The sequence below is a fragment of the Eurosta solidaginis genome, chromosome 4 (assembly GCF_040869045.1).
Source record: "Eurosta solidaginis isolate ZX-2024a chromosome 4, ASM4086904v1, whole genome shotgun sequence".
NCBI lineage: Eukaryota > Metazoa > Arthropoda > Insecta > Diptera > Tephritidae > Eurosta > Eurosta solidaginis.
Genome location: NC_090322.1, coordinates 218453748 through 218473945, shown reverse-complemented (window position 1 = coordinate 218473945; position 20198 = coordinate 218453748).

Sequence of the window (20198 nt, the reverse complement as noted above, 5' to 3'; positions counted from 1 at the left end):
TATTCGGCATACTCGATATTTTCGATATTTAAGAGGGAGGGTATCAATATATCGCGATATATATAGAATTTTTTGTTATAGTGAAAATCGTTTACTCAATTTAAAAGCAATATCAGGTATATATCAGACATTTATGTAAATATAATATATACATATATATATATGTAATATTGTCTTCATAACTTCGAAACTATCATAAAACACATTCTGCAAAGTTGTCCGCGATGGTAGCTTATACAGCGAAGCGAGGGTATATACAAAGTTACGACACCCTTTGTCATCCACTATCGGAAAAGGTCGAACGTCTGCGGTGGCTAAACCCCGGTAGGGTGCTGGCAAAAGCCTTTTACGTGATGATGGATCTTCATATGTTTTTTCATATAAAAATTAATCTTATTTGGCGAGCTATGTGAATCTAAATTTGCAGTTGTATGCGATCGTTCTAGATGATGAAACAAATTGGGCGTACCACTAGTTGTATAACATTTTTTGCAATAGTATTACAGATTTTGTCAAAATGGGTCCAAATGCTTGACTTTGTACTTCGTAGCTTTTTGGCAACACAATTTTCGTCTCAAACTCAATGATGTCTTCTGTTGCGTGTATATCTACATATACGAATACATGTATATATGTGTATATAATATGAAAAAAATTACGTAACTTTCACATTGAACTTTTGTACGAATTTTTCAATATTCAGAGCCACCAACTTGTTAGGTATTCATCTAAAATTAACACAAATCTGACATAATGTATGTAATTTTATTTATTCATGTTTTATTTGTCTTACCAAAGTTTTAGGCGCTGGTAATTCCGCCGCTAGAAAAAGGAATAAGAAATGGGAATAAAGTACTCGATATTTAGAAAAAACATCGATAATCGCACCACGAACCTGGTATCGATGTATCGATATTTATATCGATACTTTTGCAGCTCTAAATTCAACTCCAGTAATGATATGGTGCAACAAAATACAAAAATAAAAGAAAATTTCAAAATGGGCGTGGCTCCGCACTTTTTAATTTAAGGAAAAACTTTGTAAAATGGGTGTGACACCTACCACATTAAGTAAAAAAAGGAAAAGTTCTGCAGGGCGAAATCAAAAGCCCTTGGAATCTTGGCAGGAATACTATTCATGGTATTACATATATAAATAAATTAGCGGTACCCGACAGATGATGTACTGGGTCACCCTGCTCCACATTTTGGTCGATATCTCGAAAACGCCTTCACATATACAACTAAGGGCCAATCCCTTTTAAAACCCTCATTAATACCTTTAATTTGATACCCATATCGTACAAACACATTCTAGAGTCACCCCTGGTCCACCTTTATGGCGATATATCGAAAAGGCGTCCACCTATAGAACTAAGGTCCACTCCCTTTTAAAATACTCATTAACTCCTTCCACTTTGATACCCATATCGTACAAACGCATTCTAGAGCCACCCCTGAATTTTGATGGTCCTCTTAATGTATAAATTTTGAATTAAAATTTTTCTCAGTGCTACAATATTAAAAAAAACTTTTTTGTCTATTTGTTATTGTAAATTTGAAGATCATACCGATACGTGCCTTGGCTACATACGGAAGTGCTTTTTCTTTGCACTTTCATATGAATCGAATTTATATGTGAGACCATATGGGAGTGCTATGAAAATTTTTTTTATATTCAAAGTGTGAATTTGTATCTTTGCCTATTACTCAGGGTAAAAAAAAAACAAAAGTACTTTAAGTGTATAGGAGTTGAGGAGATCTGGTTAAGGACATATCTCAGACATTATGTTAATAGTGAACGAAGTCGTTAATAAAGTCGTACCTCAGGGACCGGTTAAAACGGTTGTAACAGAAAAATATTTTTTTTTTTCAAAAAAGCGTCGAATTTAAATTATGCGCAAAAGACATAAATTGGTGTATCAGAATATAGATTTATGTCTCTTCTATATTATAGTCTAGCATTTTAAGTCATTAAAGAATTGTGAACAGAAATTAAACTAAACTTCGTTCATATCTCTCCTGTAAAAAAATTTTTATTTCAACTATAACCTATTTAACCGGCCTCCTGAGATACGATTTTATTAACGACTTCGTAGACATATGGCCGTATTAAAAGAATGTCTGAGATACATACATTCTTTCTAACAAAACTTTGAGGTTACGACGCTTCTATTAGGAGGGGTAGATATATGAACAAAGTTTTTTTTTAGCAAATTTTCTGAGAGGGCCTTCAGCTGAGGTACATATCGTTAGTTTAACGCTAAAAAGGTGCTAACTAACAGATTTTTCGAAAACGCGTTTTTGATATGGTATATTAAAATCAGGCATGCTTAACCAACGAACCGATATCATTTCGTTACGATAATTAACGTTAATAAACGAAACACAGTCATTTCGTTTCGTTTATTAACGTTAAGAACGTCAAATTAACGAAATGGTTTTGTTTCATTTTCTGCCATATCAAAACGAAATCAAATCGTTTATGTTGATTATTATTCAAACTATGCTGTCAAAGCTGATTGGTGGCGGAGTTATTAAAGGTGATTAGCCAAGCTGATTGCAATTTTTCTCATGAATTTTGACAGTATGAACATTTCTCAGAGTATTTTTGATATTACCACCAACGAGTTACACAAACAAATTACATGGAGTTTGTGTGTATGTCCGCTCGCTGTTACCACCTTACGGCTTCACCATGGTTATAGCATTGCCAGCACAATTCAAACATAAAGTATCACGTTTTTGTTAACGTTTTTAACGTTAACGAAAGCTTTTCGTTTCGGTTAAAAACGAGATACAATGTATTATGATAATTTCTTTATCGATAATATTTCGAAGTGTTTCAACGGAAACGGTGGAAAATTTTTGATAAACCATTAGCTTAATGTTAAGGTGCATCTCTGATTAAAATACACCCACATTAAAAATTTTTAAGTGTTAGAACCCACAACAACAGAGATATGGCGCTTTTAAAAAGACATATCTACAGTAGTGAATATGAAAATAAAATGTTTTTTGCTTCTCCCGTAAAAGTTTAAATTTGTTGTTAAGGGCCTTTGTGAATTAAGCTAACGATATGTTGAAACGATTTTCTGTCAGGCGCATTGTGAATTCATACAGTGAAAAATCTTTCTATTCCTCCATTGCCATACATTCCTGTCAAACAAGGCTGACAGGGAGAATGGCTGTCAGGAATGGCCAGAGAATGGGAGAAAAATTAGTTTGTTTGCTCGCGGTAAATAAATTGAATTGGCATGACTTGCCCATTTGTGTTTCAAACCTACTTTACTTTTTAATATAGCTATAGAAAATGAAACTTAATAATAATATTCATTTATAAAATCTAGTTTTTAGTGAAAATGTGAGCAGCCGATTAAGCAAACCTTTTGAAATATGTAAAAAATGCAATATACCAGCCGTTTACGAAAATTTTTGAAAACGCTTTTGAGCAAATGGTTTAAATAATCGAACAGCGATTTAACATTTTTAAAAATTTGCCACTTGTATGAACTCACAATGGGCACACCTTTTACTATATCGGAAAATCAACAAAATATAAGTGATTTGTGATCAGCATAGTATATAGAATGCATCAAAGTCTCTAAGTTTTGCAAATGGGGCACGGATTGTACAGAAAGCATGGATTGGGCGGATTGTAATCTTACGACATATACTACATAATACGCTCAAAGCTATGCATATTTTTATGCAATGAAGTGTAGGAATAAAAATACAATAGGGGTATTCGCTTCATCATGCAAAGCTTGCGGGTTAAGACGGATTGTTTATGTCCTACGAAAAAAGGCTGCAAGAGGACTGCATTGCGGAGTTGTAACATGCAACAGTAACAAGGGTCAAAATATTGACATAGAGAATAACAAAATACGAAGAGAAGTCATGAAATTGGAAATTAGCTAAATGAAAGGATTGAGAGGAATACCGTTGAACAGGGTTGATTTTCATTTCCTGCCATTAGTTTCACGAAAATATACATATAGGTTAATAGTTTTGGATTTCGCTATTATTTACTATTTATTTAACTATATTAGCATATTAATACAATTGTTCATTAGAATATAAGTAGGTTTACTTCCATTTAAAATAGAATACTAAGTTAAATAATTATAGAAAATTGTATGATCGGTCTCGAATATTCATTACAACTGAAAAAATATGATTAACGTTTAACAGAATATGATTTCATTTCTATGATGTAGATTGTAAATTATAAATGTAAGTAATATGCAACAAGTAGGTTTTACAGTTAAACCAGAATTACGGACCCTTCCTACATACATATTTTTGAGCATAACGTGTGTTTTGTTGTTGTGACTTTACCGTTTGCAAGACAAAGCGAATCCCTACGGGTATAATGCATTTCACTTACAAAATAAATTTTTCGAAGATTTTTGTTATTTTCAATAATATACTAGCAGACCCGGCAGACGTTGTTCTGCCCTAACTTTTTTTACCTCTTACTATTTGCTTCTGCCATCCTTTATTACCAGTCCGAGCCCCAGTCTCAATCCCAAAGAGTTATATGTATTATGAATGCTCCGATTCTCAGATATAGAGTACATCTGAGAATCGGAGCATTCATAATATGCTCACAAAATTTCATGAAGGAGATCAACCACAAACACTGTGACACGTGAATTTTATACACTAAACTAGCAGATCCGGCGGACGTTTTCTGCCCTAACTATGGTCTTGATCCATAACTTTTAAGAAGTTTTTTCTTTATCCTTTTATTCACTCCTCTCTCTTTTCCCCCCGCCGCCTTTTTCATAATTTCATTTCTCTCTACCTTCCTCTTATTCTCCCCTTTCCACTCCATGTATCCCTGTCTCTCTATCTCCGTTTAACTCTATTTCATTTTCAGAGTCTTTCCCTCGTTTTATTCTCACTAGTTCTTTTTATTCTTCTCTATCCCTTATTCCCAGCCGCAGTCTCAGTCCCGGAGAGTTATATGTATTTTTGAATGCTGTTTCGTGACATAAAAATTGATAAGATCCGATTTTTAAATGAACTTAGTATGCTCACAAAATTTCATAAGCATCGGTCGAGCCGTTTCGAAAGAGTTCAACTACAAACACTGTGGGATCTTCCCATAATTAAATTTTTACAATATTTCCAAGTGCCCGGTTATAGAGGTAAAGATATGAATATAGGTTCTACCACCCTAACGTACAGAGTATATTAATTCTTCTCACCTTTTAAGTATACAGCCCAATTCTAAACGAAAATTCCGTGCGAGTTTTTTCCCTTCTCCCATTCCTCGTATTCTAAATAAAAATTCCTTGTGAGTTTTTTCACTTCTCCCTTTCCGCCTATTCTGAACAATGTTCGAAAAAGCGGAAACCGGTTATGGGAGAAAAGTAGGTATTATGAATGTGAGGGAGAGGGAGATTTCTCTACCATTTCATAGGAGTTTTTTCACTAGTTAAATTAAAGGGAATGCATCAAAATAGTTAAAGGAAATTGGTTCTTTTAAGAAAGAACACTTATTTGTACAAACTTGTGCTAAAATATGTATTTACATTCTACCCCAATATTCTCACTGTTAATACAACAACAACAACAACAACCACAATATTTATTTTAAGTCGAAAAGTATATCATAAGCAACGGTAGAGCTCTTGGTATACATATTTGATGCAGCCATTCAGAAATTGTGCAAGGATTTTTTAATAAGGCTTAAATAGATTTTGGCAAATGAAGAAGTAGGAATTCAACTCAACTTGGCCGCCAGAAAATTGCTTTGCTGAACGAAAGCAGGCAACTCCGGCAGATTTGTGTTATGCGGCCGTCTTCTTCTTATGTTCCGCTGTTGATGTTGCTGTGGCACCAATTCATTACTAATTTCAGTGAATACCACATGAAATGCAATTAATACTGTGCATTGTTTATATTTTATTTCTTAATTTCCAACAAATTTGCAACAATAATTAAACTTTTCAATCTTTTAAACAAAATAAGAAATGTGCAACGAAATTTCAATTGACAAAACAGCTGACTTCGAAAATTCGAAATTCCTGTTCCCGAATTATTGTTCTCCCTAGGAGAACAGAATTGGAGGAATTTTTCCGCGGGAATAAAAAAATCCGCGAGAACAAAATTCCGCGAGAATTTTAGAATTGGTCTGATAATAAATCTCCATTCGGTTGACAATGAAAAAATATGGCAGATGCATACATCGGCACAGAAATATATACATTAGGGTTGGCAAAAGGTTTTTTTCCTTGTGGTGCAGTGAAATTATCGTCAATATATCTAAAAAGGTAGCCTGTAAGAATTTTGTGCTAAGTTGAGTCGTTTAGGATTTATTGGAGGCTAACAATGTTATAGAATATGGTTTTTGTATATTCTGAACATCAGTTTTACTTTACCAAAAGGCCTACTTTAACATAGTTGTATTTATATGAGCCTATTTCTGGAAGGTCTTTTGAAATATCGAAACTAGTGGCACTTTTCCCAAATTTAATGTATAAAACATCGTGAGGGTATGTAGGCTTGATTTTTGATACCGACATTGAACAAAACACATTCTTAGACCACGTTTACAATGTCCTAATCTACAATAAATCGTCAATAGATAATCTACGCGTTTACATATATTCAAGATTATTTTCCGCATATCTAAAATTTGATTATATTTACCGATTTTCGAAGGGTAAAATTTATAAGGGAAATCTAGTTATATAATTAATGACTAGGAGTTAAGTACGAAAATGAGGATAATCTCGTTATATGTAAACTAGGTCTTAGAGTGCTTGAGTCACTCGTGGATCTCTTTTACATGACTCAATAGATTTTAATAACAGGTGGTTTGGTTTATTGGTTCTTCAAAGTATGTGCGCAAAATTATAGGAAGCACAATGTGGTAATTAATGGTGGTGTGACATAAAGTCAACGGCAAAAAGGTCAATTGATGTTATGGCCACTTATGACCTTCCCAACTATGCAGCAATAGTATTCGCCAAACTCCCACTGGGTACTATATGGCACATTGTAGTCGAAATCTATCCGATACACAAATCTTTGGCTTTTTTCAACTGGAGGATGAAACACCGGTTCACATTCTCATTCAAAAGACTAAGGAGCTACTTAAATATATCAAACGCCTCCACACATAGTTATAGGCCGAAATGTCAACAACTGAAGATCTAAAACAAAGGTCACAGTGCATCGAGGACCAATAATAATATGACTATTTCGGGAAAAAGACCATAACCATATACAACAATTTAGAATCAGCACAAAAATCCTGGTTATTTCAAAGGAGTCTCCACAGGCCCCGCCTTAAAAACGACTTTGCACTTTGATGAAATCACAATTAGGAAAAGTAGCACCGGAGAGAAAAATTTCGCGCCGTTGTGTATTCCAAATTTTAGTTAGTTCTTTTATCTCAGAACAGTACTAATTTTGAAAGTTTTTTATCCGATTTTTCACTTGAATGTAACCAATTTATAGGAAAAGGAGAGTCGTATCCCAAATGTCGAAATAAAAAAAAAATGTTCCTTCCATTCGACTGAACAAAAACATAACGAAGAAAAAAACGTAACTATATTTGTAAACTGTAACCATTGTAACCATTTGACATTCGACGTTGTGGCCATTACATATGGTCATAACTTCAATTGACTTTGTGACCGCTTGTAGTGATCACAAGAAGAATTGAAGTTATGGCCATATTGACTTTATGCCCCACTATGTAATTTAAGAGTAAAAGCCTTGCAAATATACTCACACATACAAAGTTTATTTTAAAATTGCGCATGCGCTAAATCAATGATCCGCAAAAAGAGAGAGCTTGTATTGGTTTATAACCAGGGACGGAAACTATTATTCCTTTTATAATATAATTCCTTGCAAAACTAAGCCGTGCTTTTAAAAATAAAATTCCGGAAATAATATTTTTAAAAGTCCTAGTTTAACTAGTGCTATCGGACTCAAAAAATAAAAATTCTTTTATATGTGGACTTTTATGGAAAAGGTTCGAAAAATAAAAAGGATCCATGATTCGACATGATATTGCTGTAGGGATACCTGAGAACTCAAACATATTTACCTAGGACAATTCTTTGACCCGGACTTTTTCGACTCCCAAAAAAAAAAAAATTATTATTTTCCGTCCCTGTTTATAACACAAAAAATGAGTTCAACCCGAAAAAGGTGCGTATATTCAGTGTAACTGTTTCATTAAACTATGAAATTGGATAAACTTTGCTGCTCTTTAATTCTTAATTCATTTAGAACTCTTGCTATTGACGACTGGATTTTATATGTGTAAAAAGCCGTTTGAAGGCAACTATTTGCCGATGAATGCTTTAAATAGCCTTTAGGCTTATAAAGTAGCAAAGAAAATCTATCCACTGTAATGTAGATACATAATTTTATTGGTAAATATTTTTTAATGCGTTTATTTAGAATTATTTCCAATTAAAAATTTTGCGCACAAAAAATGCAAATGTAAATGGGCAATGGCGCGGCCATTGACAGCAAAACGGTGCGTCGTATCATTCGAATTAGTACGTGTACTAAAGCAAAACATTTATTAAATAATTGATAGATATATGTATGTAAGTTTATACATATATATGTAGCACTCCCTGCAAACGCCAATGCTTCGCCGATCATTGTTGTCTATATTGAATATCAGTATGTTCTTTTTCCGAAGCAGACGCGTAGCACCCAACTACTACCGTAGTACGTTAACCGTACTTACCAGACGTACCTGATTTAACTACTACATACAGTAGCGAATACGATAATAGCAGTGGCAATTTTTAACAAATTATCATATATATTATTCCTAATTGCTGTTTTTATGTACGGGTCCCTTTTTCGCTCTTATTTGGAATCCAAATCTATGAATAAAGTTTTGGTTGTAAAGATGGAGATTCAGGCTATTAGCGAGCTTTGGGCAATTATGGTCGTCAAATGGTCGCAATTTGGTGCTCTTGTTTAGCTATATTTTATTAAAATTATTTGTTAAAAATAAACGATTGTGAGCACACAAAAAAATCTATTTGTACTGTGGCACTATTGTGCATATTTGATTAGAACTAACACTGCATTACCGGCAGTTGCTAACATTCGCCAGATGGCAGCGCAAGCGCATGTAAGTTTATAGATGTTTGATTGATGGAACAGCTGATTTCTGTTGATATTTGATATGCGACTTTTATATTTGTTGCGCAAGATGCGCACTTGTCCGGCTTGTATACACTTGTAGCACTTTTGTTTTTATTTTGCCCTGATTCATAGGCACAGCAACAAATTTACACTTCAAATATAAAAAAAAACCAAAGTATGAGGGATAGATGTTTGTGAGGGATAAATAAAATGCATATGGATATTTTTGATTTTCATATGTAAGTGCAAAGCAAGGGCACTTTCATATGATGAACAAGCACTTCGATATAAAAAACCAAATTTACTCGTAACAAATTAACAACAAAAAATTATTCAAAAATATTATGGCAATGAAAAAAATGTTTATTCAAAATTGATTTACCAAGAAATTAAAATTGCTTCAGGCATTTAAGGGTTTGATCTCGGAATTTGAGATAAGACCTGGAAACTTGCATACGTCTTTATTTTGACATTATGTTAGTGGTATTAAATATCATTATAAGTCGCATGTGCGCTTCTTGAGATGTTCAAGACCTGGGGTCAGAAAATCTAGTACTTTGCAAATATCTCGCTTCCTATATCTGCCTAGAGTTTTGCGCTTTTGGATTAAATTTTTTACCACAACTTCGAAGCTTTAATTCCGGCAATAGTTCACTATCATAAATAAATTGGTGGAGATGCTCTGAATGCCATATTAATGACTGAGTGTAGTTGCTGTGCTGCAGTTTGTGAACTAACTTTAATTGCTCTTTAGTATTGTGATGATATAGCGATTTACGAAATGTTTTAAGAAATCGATATTTTAAAACTTTTGAGCTCTTTGAACATTTAAAAATGTAACTTTTATTTCTTAAAAACAAAAAAAAATCATTTATTTAATATTCCGGGAAAATTTTTTAAACAACGTGAGATCTGGACGGAAAAGGTGACATCTGTTTCGATTATACCTTTTAAATCTCTTCAAAGCCTTTTTTCCCGGGAGTGGGATTTGAATCCGCACCGCTACGATGGTTGAAGTGTTACAAATGCATTCAGCCACGTCATGCCTTAGTTGTTGCAGAGACAATTTTAATATAGAGATGTTGCTCCCCCAGCGGGTTAGGGGGTCAGAATACACCCTCGGTAGGTATGCCTGTCATAATAGGCGACTAAAATACCAGATTCAAGGGGCTGTGTAGCGCAACCCTTCAGGTTGCCAGCGCAATATACAACTTCTCCAAGCTCAATTGTCAACCTCACTTATCCGCGGCGAATCCTGTTTCAGTAACAGACGAAGCTCTGGCGACCCCAAGCTCCTCATGGAACTTGGGGTGGGAAGGGAGGGATGGCCTGAAGGTTTAATGTGGCCATATAAATCGCTCCCGAGATGGTGGGGCTAGCACCTTAATGGTGCTGTGTTACCGGAGCGTACCGTATCTGTATCGATAACACTCCCCAAAGCCTTTGGGGAGCAACCTTATCGCTACAACAACAACAACAACATAGATATGTTGCAGGGACGAAAAATAGTGTGAAGCAAGCTTCACAAAATTCTAATAGGTCACATTCACCACTTCCCACAGCAGAATTTGTTAAATTACCACTGTCTGTATTTATTATGTAACAATTATTTGTACACTTTTTATCCAGCTAATGTGTTCAGAATTAACATTTTTACTCTCTTAAACTATAATCAGTGTATTTTGTGTCCTTAAATTATGTTAAAATTGGTGTTAAAGTTTGTGGTGAGGTGGAAGTGACCTACTAGGATTTTGTGAAGTTCCGCTGCTTTCTAGCGAAGTTCGCGCATGCAACATCTTTATCTTCAAAAATTTTTGGTCGTTCTAAACCTTATCCCAATTGCATTCTTTGCATATTTGCTTTATGCACTGTACCTACTTCGTATTGTTACGAATATTAGCAAAACTAAGGGGTGCTGCCATCTCTAAGCCGATGCTAAGCAGCGCCTTGCATGCACATCCATAGATCAATCATTATGTCTACACATATGTAGGGACACGCAGCTGAGAGCAACGCAAAAGCACATGCAGATATCTTATCTGAAATGCTTCTAAAGGTATGCAATTGTGATTGTTGAAGTGTCGCTCACACATACAAGCGCATGGGGTATGGAGAACGTATAAAAATTAGACATCTGTAGTTGTAGCTGAGAAATTTATAACTAACTAAGTCCTGGAAGCGACTAGAAGATGCAGTTCAGTGCAGTGCAGTTCAGTTAAGCACGATATCTGTCGGGCAATAGATCAGTTTCATTTAAGCTATCAGTCAGTTTGGTTATTAAGCAAGCTAGTTGCAAAGTATAAGTGTTATTGTGAATTACTTTAATAAAGGCCATTTTTCCATTATTCAATATTGGATTTATTTATTCAACAGTTCAGTGATTCGAACGTTAGCAGACGATTGCAAATAAGGGGAATTGCACTAAATTCGTTACAGTATGTAATCATGTGTTTAAAGTTATGCGTTAGTAAGGCGGTTTCAAAGAAACTGGCATTGTTATTGCTTATGTTCTATTTATAGAACTACAACGAATTAACCAATGTTGTCTATTTGTATGAGTTAAGCGGGGATTGCCCTCATTGCTTTAAATGTATGAAAACATTTGTTTGAAGCAATTTTTTATTTATAATTTATATAATAGTTTGGGAAACATTTTTAAACAACGTGACATCAGGACGGACAAGGCGACAGCTGTTTCGATTATACCTTGTAAAAAAAAAAACATTCAGTTTATATACAAGTTTGAAGATGTATTGTGATTTGCACTTCAATAAAAAAATTTTGAGCAGGACTGCAAATCAGTCTCAAAAACATTTTCGAAAAAATCGAAAACTCATGAAAACTTTACGAAAATTTCTATATACTTATTATTTTTTGCATTTTTTTTTAGTATGCAGTTTTGTAGCATTATTAATTTTAGTAAAACACAGTATAAGTTATGAGTGCCTCCAAACTTGGATTGATTTTTTTATTTGTTCTGAAGGTTGTTTCAGATTTTCTTTCATATACGAATAAATTTTCATATGGAAGAAAAACTAAAACATCGGATAAAAATTATCATAAATCAATCCTAAGTTTAAGAGACTTATGATTTGCAATTTGTTAGACTAAAATGGATTGAAGACGATTTAATGATGAGCTGTACGAGCTTTACGCAGACATCAACATAGTCTAGCAAATTAAGACGCAGCGGCTGCGCTGGCTAAGCCACGTTATGCAAATGAAGGATGATGATCCGGCTAAGAAAGTATTTTTTCGGAGCCTGCCTGTGAAGCAGAGGAAGTGGGTGACCCCCACTCGGCTGGAAGGACCAGGCGGAAAACAATTTAAATTCCCACTCCGACTTATTATTGCCACTGCTATTTTTGTGTTCGCAACTGTATATTTCGTTTTGTCTACCCACCTGTGAACAAAGTGCTCTACGCATTTAATTTATATTCAGTTTTGTCAATCGATTCAGCCATCAAAATATGAAAATTGCTAAAGTAATACGTCCCTACTGAAATACATGCTTACTTTGTTTTACTATGTAAGCTGTCTATGGGGTATTCCATCCCATTTCGACCAATTTTGAACCCGACCCCTTTAGAATTGGTTGAAAGTTTTTCTTCTTTTTCTATCTTACGAAAGACGTTTTTCAGAATTTTTTCAAATTTTTTCATCCAACTCAAAAAAAGTTCTGAATTTAAAAAACAAAAAACGGTGTTTTTTTTCAAAATGTTATAACTTTTTCAAAAATTGACCGTTTGGGATCTTTTTTTAAAAAATTTGTTTTTAAATGTACTTTTCGGAATAAATACAAACAAATTTTTAAAGTTTTTCTTTTTGTAATTCTTCAGTTTTTCGAGATTTTTCGAATTTCGCTATTTTTTTTTCTCATAAAAAACTTCAATCAATTCTGCAACCATCCCCACTAATCATGATTCAATCACAAGAGGTTTGCTCGACAGACACATTTTTTGACAATTGCAGCCATTTTGCTCCCAAATCGAATTGACAACCTTTAACTGTGTTGTTTCTTTGCGAATTTTCGAAAAATATTAGTAGTAGAAATAGGAAGCAATCAGTTTACAAATACCCGATAAGTTCTTAACTGCATAATTCCTTAGAACATTTATTTTAATTTTATGATGAATTTATTAACTATGCCATGATCTATTAGTGTGGCTGAACATAGGTTTTATGAAAAGTACGGACACCAAGGTATCGTGCACTTTCGTAAACCTATGAACATACGAAACCTAAACCAATTCAAAATTCATCGCTCAACGTCAAAACCTCGACTATTAAATCGATTCACGTAAAAATGACATTAGTAAATAATGGAGATGCCATAACGAAATGTACTCATTGGGCATGTTAACTTATTCAGGTAAAAGTCTAGAACAGGACTGCTAATACGCGTCCAAAAATATCGAGATAGGTGACCTCGACAACAATAATCCTAAGGCGGAAAAGAAAAATTGTATCTCTGTCCCGAGATATGTGCAGTTGAAGTTGGCAATTTTCATGTGTTTGTTGTAATGTTTTTGTGCACTGAAAAAGATTTTGTGTACAAAGAGAATTTGCACGCATTTAATTTTGATCCGACCTCATTGGTGGACCGGCCAGGGTAATTTTTTATAAGCTCGGCTGAAAGCCGTCAACGAAACCCGGGGTAATTTTCGGTTTTTCGAAAATATCTTTTGAACGAGCTAGAATTTTTATTTCCGCCCTCGAATTATTGTTATCGAGGTCAATACGCGTCTTTGACACTTCTCTCGATATTTTTGGGCGCGTATTAAAAGTCGACCTTCTGATCTATTAATTCCGTATGTTCGGAACATCCGTCTCCATTTAAGAGGAGAATCTGTATATATTTGGAATATTATGTATATTCGGACCTCGTGAGGTAGTATCAAATGAACATATTCCGAATATTCTAAATTAACGGTTTGTCCAGAAAGCTTCCATGAATACTTAACGGAAAAGAGCTTTCCCAAATTTCAGAATAAAAAGGTGAATACTCCCTGTGTAGCGGCAGGACCGCCCAAAAGCTTAACTCTTCTGTCAAAGTCAAGGTAGGAATATAAAGTTCTAAGACAATTAGCCATTTTCTTTTACTTTTGTTTTTGTCAGTTCATTGCGGCTGCTGAGTAGCGTATCACCCCATATCGGCTGCCTGTTCAAAATCATGCTATCCCAAAATATTTTTCAAAAATTTCCCAATTCAGGATTTGTCACAAAACCGCCCTATATTAGAGTTAAATTGAAGAACGCTTCATCTCAGAATGCTTTTCATTAACTCCCTCTTATAACAAAATGCATTGAACTTATGCTCATGTAGGGAGTTTTGGAAACAAATTTTGAGATAGTGCATTTTTGAATAAAATTCTAACGTACGGCATTGTTCAAACAATTTCTGAAAGAATGATCAAACCAACATAACTTTATCAATTCACGAAATATTTCGTAGGAAATGAATTATTTTCCCAAAAAATGTTGGCATTTACAAATTTATTATCACTACTATTATCTATCAAAGATACTTGTCTACTACAATTTCACTGAAGGGGATTGAATTATTCCCCGTTTTCCTTACTTCGTAAAAGCAACCCGTCCAGATTTTTCAAGTTGGGAGTGTCAAAGATCTGTCATCATTGAAGAACAAACCTCTAGTAATTGAATCATGCCCACTATTCCCGGAGTGGGCCGATAATTTTTTTTTTTTTTTATTTAATTGAAAAAAAAACTTTAAACATTTTTTTGTATTTTTTCCGAAAAGTACATTTAAAAACAAATTAAAAAAAAAAAAGATCCCAAACGGTCAATTTTTGAAAAAGTTATAGCATTTTGAAAAAAACACCGTTTTTTTTTTGAAATTCAAACTTTTTTTGAGTTGGATGAAAAAATTCTGAAAAACGTCTTTCGTAAGCTAGAAAAAGAAGAAGAACTTTCAGCCAATTCTAAAGGGGTCGAGTTCAAGATTGGTCGAAATGGGATGGAATACCCCCTATATTTCCATATTTTAGTTGTTTACGATTTTACTTTAAATCAAGCGTGCTCAAAAAATTTGACTAACCGAGCTGTAAGCCAGTAAGAATAACAACTTCTTCGGCCAGCAGTGAATGATAGGTCATCGTTTTTTTTACTCTAGTTATGCTTTAACTGTGCGCCTTGCGGACACATTTTAAAGAACGGTGTGAAAGTTTTCAGCAAAATAAAATCAACAAAATAATTTACCGATATGAAAACATTAAAAAAAAAATTGACTTTTAGGACTTGAACATTTTTCATTTATTAATTTTTTTTATTCCACATTTATTCTTTGCAATGTTCATCATACGCCCTGTCATATCATCAAACAAGAAAAGAACAAACAACACCAGTGTTGGAATCGTCATCATTATCGCTGATTGACGCTTAGCTGCCCTAGAACACTCGGCAGAGCTTCGAATACAAACGCAACTTTTCTTGTATTGACATGTGTTTAAATGGAGAATGTTTGAGCACTGAATTTACCCGTGAAATGTTTACTGCTTGAAGTACAAGCTAAAAATGATTGACTGGTTGTTTACTGAATCTCTGTTGCAGCGTTCACACGATATGTAAGTGAACGCCGAATAGTTTCCCGAAGCTCTCGAGTGCACCACTGACCTAGATGCATGTAGCACAGATGTCGGCAAAATGAAAATGCAGCTGTATTAGTGAGAGTCACACAAATCACTTGATGCATCGTTTTGTGTTGTTCATTATTAGCAAGCGAAGATCGCAAATAGTGAAACATGGGCAACATTCGTCAACATTGCGAGCGGCGTACACAATCGATGCTGCTGCGCCAAATGCTCAGCGACTACTAAACTAAAGAGAATATGAATACGTGTGAATTGAGTGTGCACAATTGTGCCACTATTTGCCGACGTTTGAATTCTTTTTCTGCTGAAAATTCGTTGAAAATTTCAAAGCCAGATGTATTTTCTTACTTTGAAAAAGAGAAGTATAGTTATTCTTCAAGTGAAATAGCATTAATAGAGCTGCAGTGGCGAAAACTTATAACTATACAATGGAAAAATGTACACTCCACCATGGAATATTGGTCGGAAGTCCGAGAACACAAAAATGCATTAAACGAACCTCCTTTTTTAGAACTTGTCGAATTCATATTTAGTTTTTTAGTATTACCACTCAGTAACGCGGAGGTTGAAAGAATTTTTAGTGGCATGTAAATTCTGAAAACTAAATTAAGGAAAAAACTAAAAATTAAAATGCTTAATGCGCTGCTTAATATTAGATGCTCGTTAAAACGCCTATCTAAATGTTGTAATGACTTTGAAATTACCGATTACCGATTAGACTTAAGCTCTTCTGATTCTTCAGACGGGGAATATTTTATGTAAATAATTAGTTTGTAATATTTTTTTTATGTATATACACATACGCAATCATTTAAAGTACTTCCATGTGATAGTCAAGGAAAATGTGCTTGATATGTTTTGAAACAGGAAGTTATGCTTAAGTTATGTTTATAAGTTTTTACTTACAAATGTGTAAACTAAAATATAAAAAGAATTTTATGAATTAACCAAAAAATTTAATGAATTAACCAAAAAAATGTCTGGCCTTTTTTTAGCTTCTTTTTTTTTCTAAATTTAGCCTTTTCTAACCTTTTTTTTTGCCAATCTAGCTTCTTTTTTTTGCATCACCTGGCAACACTGTTTACCACAAAGATACTTTCGACATTCGATGCCGTAATTTTATGCTAAATATTTTTACTGCGATATTTTTTGGCATCGAGTTTTTTGAATGTGGTATCGTATCGAGTTATCGGTTAAAGGTGGAGTCAGATTTGCAAGGAAAGAGCTAATCGACCAAATAGGCTCCTTTGCATACTCATATCTAATTTGTTTCGCGAACCGAAAGAAATTTTGCATTGAAGAACTTGCTGTTAAAAATAAATAAAATACGTCTGCGATAAAGTCCTAACAGATTTTAGGCCGAGCTTTTCTATCAATTTGGGTAGTGCTCTTCTTAGTTTATCCTACAAATTGGCGGGATGGGGACCTTCATGCTTTATGGCGACTCCGAACGGCATCTCAAGACAAAAGAGTTTTCACGTAGAAGCTTTTCGTGGTAGTAATACACCCGGGGTGTTTGCCAAATCACTGCCGTGGGGCGACCCCGCTTAGAAAAACTCTTTTATAATTGAAAAAACCTGCTTCAAAATTTTCGACATTGCTTTTCTACGGGACTTCAACCCAGCATTTTCAGTGTTGTAGGCGTAGCACGCTATCACTGTGCACCACAGCCCTTGCAGTTAATTCATTAACAAAAGCCGACAACAAAAGCACAATCGAAGTTGCCACTTCCCGTTCGCATATAACAGCGCCAAAAGCTATGAATGTCCTAACTTTTTGCCTCGCCTTACATTCCATACACTTAGTGTAGCAAGATATATATGGGGTATTCCATCCCATTTCGACCAATTTTGAACCCGACCCCTTTAGAATTGGCTGAAAGTTTTTCTTCTTTTTCTAGCATTCGAAAGACGTTTTTCAGGATTTTTTCAAATTTTTTCATCCAACTCAAAAAAAGTTATGAATTTTTAAAAAAATACCGTTTTTGTTTTCAAAATGCTTTACCTTTTTCAAAAATTGACCATTTGGGATCTTTTTTTTTTAAATTTGTTTTTAAATGTACTTTTCGGAAAAAATACAAAAAAATTTTTAAAGTTTTTTTTTCAATTAAATAAAAAAAAATCGGCCCACTCCGGGATGATTGCAGAATTGATTGAAGTTTTTTATGAGAAAAAAAAAAAAAAACAAAAAAAAAAAAAAAAAAAAAAATGACGAAATTCGAAAAATCTCGAAAAACTGAAAAATTACAAAAAAAAACTTTGTATTTTTTCCGAAAAGTACATTTAAAAACAAATTTAAAAAAAAAAAAGATCTCAAACGGTCAAGTTTTGAAAAAGTTATAGCATTTTGAAAACAAAAACGGTGTTTTTTTTTTAAATTCATAACTTTTTTTGAGTTGGATGAAAAAATTTAAAAAAATCCTGAAAAACGTCTTTCGAAAGCTAGAAAAAGAAGAAAAACTTTCAGCCAATTCTAAAGGGATCGGGTTCAAAATTGGTCGAAATGGGATGGAATACCCCATATGTATGTACGTGTAGCAACGCTTTGCTTTGAAAGATGAGTTAAATGTATGGTTCAGATATGGCTCTGCTACAGAAAGTTTGTATAACGTGAAACGTAGCGCAAAGAGAAAAGCTCTTCCGACAAGGTTGTATGTCTTGGCAAAACCTAAATCCAACATGGTTTTTTCACATCGAAAGACGTAATAAGAACTCATTTCAACGTGGATTATTGATCCACATACTTGTCATTATCAGTATCTTATACTTGTAGAACGATAATTGATATGAGTACCCTATTGATACTTTGCATTCGATATTGTTCCTCTACTACCATCTGCGGTTGCTTTGAAGCTTACAAAAATGTGGTGCATGAGACCTACCTGACCTCCGACTATAGGTCTTATCTAGTATATGATGTATCATAAAGGTCTGATCGATCGGATAGCGCTGAAGCCACGCTAATAAGGTGCAATCAGTTCCTTGACTTTGGGCTGAAGTCTTTCGCACAATAAGATGTATAGGACTTTATATGTGATATCACACACCAAGTTAAAAGTTGCATAATCATTGTAGAATTGCCTTTACCTAAGTCATGTTTAATACGTCACGTGCTAGTAGACTATATTTGTTTAATATCCATACTCATGTATGCAATTAATTGAATAAATATTTTACATATATATATATGCATTTCTCATTGTTGTTCGTGTGCTATAAATTGGAAACCTGAAACTTTTTCTAGCACATATGCATGACTAGAATATTTTTAATAAGTTTAGAAAATTTTACGAAATTATTTACAGCTTGATGAGCATTCATCTTCATCTTGTTTGTCGCTTAACTTTCGATCCCTTCGCGACAAATCACGCCAACAGTACCTGACTCGACAACTGACGCCAATTGGGAGCACAGAGGGAGATAAGTTCTTCCGCAAGTACTTCGTGTTGTCCTCATTTACAGCAAGACCCGCTTGATTGCCTCTTTATCCAATTCAGAGATGGTAGAACTTAGAGGGGGTTAAAGTCCACGATATCAATATCACCAGCATACGCCAGTAATTGTATACTCCTATCATAGAGTGTGCTATCATAAAATTGGGGTTGCTTCTGGAACTATCTTTTTTAGCATTAGGCTGAAGAGAGTCGCCTGGTCTGGCTCGGTTTCGCAAAACTCGGAGAGGTCGCTCGCAACTCTTACAGAGCTGGTGGTGCTGCCCAACGAAAGATTTGGAGAGAAAGATTTGTAGCTCTACATGGAACTTGACAGAATACAGGCAACTTCTCTTCGCGAGGTTAAAAACTGCTTTGGGGCGAATAAATTGTTGAGTGTCACTTCTCTAATCGTAAGTCTATTCCAAGATCTGGCGCATCGTGAAGATCTGGTCGATAGTAGATCTGAAGTGGCACTGGCAAGTCAAATCAGTTCGTTGACTTTAGGGATTCAGTCTTTCACATGGTACGTTGAATGGAACCTCATACGCGATCTTAGGCCGAGTGTTTCTGCCTTTCTTAAATTTCAATCTGAAGGCATGCGCTCCTTCGACCATATTTTGGATAGAAGTTGATGCATGTTCTTTATCAACTATTCGCCTCTGAGTTTGTGCAGCTCGGAGGGTCGTTACCAGCACCTTGCTATTTTTATCGGGGGTATTACCATTCTATCATCGGCATAGTCAGGTGCCTTAAGTTGATTTCCGTTATTTACAATGTTTATTGGCAGGAAACATGCCGATAGTTGGGTCACTGATCATGCAACTAGATCCGTGTGTTTTGTCATAGTGAGGTTGAGCCTACAAGGCAGGTACTCACGTTAGGTCAGGTCAGGTTGGGTGGTAGCTTCCCTGATGAGAGGAAGCTCACTTGGACAACATGACGGTCCGTTGTGATACCACATATAATAAACTAAACTAACGGTGACGTAGATATAACTACTTAGAGAATCG